The sequence below is a fragment of the Nothobranchius furzeri genome, chromosome 9 (genome assembly GCF_043380555.1).
Source record: "Nothobranchius furzeri strain GRZ-AD chromosome 9, NfurGRZ-RIMD1, whole genome shotgun sequence".
NCBI lineage: Eukaryota > Metazoa > Chordata > Actinopteri > Cyprinodontiformes > Nothobranchiidae > Nothobranchius > Nothobranchius furzeri.
The window spans coordinates 40,011,181-40,012,666 of NC_091749.1; the positions used below are offsets into that span (position 1 = coordinate 40,011,181).

General features: G+C 42.9%; 1 long non-coding RNA gene across 1 annotated transcript; it reads right to left on the reverse strand.

The window, feature by feature from the left end:
- Nucleotides 1–399: 399 nt before the first annotated feature.
- Nucleotides 400–920, reverse strand: LOC139071618 (uncharacterized). Its single transcript, XR_011521466.1, has 2 exons — nt 562–920; nt 400–487 (listed from the first exon to the last, which is right to left on the reverse strand). It is a non-coding gene; the product is annotated as an uncharacterized lncRNA (long non-coding RNA).
- Nucleotides 921–1,486: the final 566 nt, after the last annotated feature.

Genomic DNA, 1,486 nt, shown 5'->3' on the forward strand with positions numbered 1-1,486 from the left:
ATCTTCACATGGCCTTCACATGGCCCATGGGCCAAACAAAGTGCTGCACAGCAAAAAGTTACATAAGACTAAACAGGTAAAATATTTAAAAGCAATTAAGATCAGACAACAACTTGTAGCTAAAATCTAGGTGGGACCGCACAAGACTGCAGCAACTAACTCCTAAATAAATTCTATATCAAAATTGTTATTATTAATGTTGACATGAATATTAAGATTATGCCCTAAAAACAACAGATTTTACCTAAAAATATTCATAATTTATTTTACTTGTTCAGGGTGTATGTTCAAAAATGGCAGATTTGATTTTCATGCTAAGATTTCACCAACTTCATTGTGTCATGTTCTGAGGAAGGTGTCAAACCCAAGACATGCTGAATCAACCCAGGAGACGGTAGAATGAAAAATAATATTTTTATTTGTGGATAACGGTAACTGAGGGCACACTGGGAATTCCAGTGGACAGGGGAAATGGGAAACACAGCGTCTGTAGGGGAGAGCAGGTTAGAGGTGAATCCTGAGAACTTTTAAGTCCAACAGATAATGAGTGAGGGGACTTACTGGGGTAAAATGAGTTCAGCGAGTGAGGGGATGGGTAACGAGCCGGGGGTATCCAGGTGAGCGGTTCCAGAGCTGGAGAGGGAGCGGGTAGTCGTTGGAGAGCGGGTCGGTCAGAGGTGAATGGATGACGTGGCGTGTGAGCAGAGCAGTCCTATTGAGCGTGGTGAGGGAATAATCCAGAGACGAGGAGAACCTGAGGTCGGAGATCCAAGAGACGTAAAGTCACAAAAGTCCCAGGAAAAGGTACACGTAATAATGTAAAAAAAAAAAAAAAAAAAAAAAAAAAAGAGCCAAGTATGAGGGCTGGAAACTACCAGTCAGTAGCAATCATCCGGCGCCGAGTAGTGTCACCTTCCTCCTTAAGAAGCCAACCCACTGATTAGCTGATCAGGTGCAGCTGCCGCTCCCTCTCCAGCAAGACACAACTCAGAGATCTCATGTAGAGAGACGAGTACTCACCCCCGGCTCATGACACATTGTGTTTAACATTTACAACACATACATCCTTTTCTAGCACAACTAAGTCAACCTTGTCATGTGAGCGTTTCATAAACCTAGCATTGTTAGATTTAGAGATCTGACCGTGAAAACGAGAGGAGATTAAGTAGATTTCTGCCTCTGCTGACACACCAATATTTGGCACATTATAGCCCACTGATTGGTGGAATGGCACCGTGGTGCAAACCGTGACTAGCTTGATCTCTGATGATTGTTTGGGTGAAATCACGTAATTCTAAGAGTTTGTGAAAAGGCACACCGACATCATTTCTGAGGTAAGAGGAAGTGTCTAAATATAGAAGTTGGCCATATAAAGGGTTAAGAATCGGATTGGTTAACTCATTCACTGCCAGCTGTTTCCTGATCGCTAAAGGCCATCCCTGCCAGCGTTTCTATTGTTCTTTTAAGAGTCACAGAATGGTGTGCG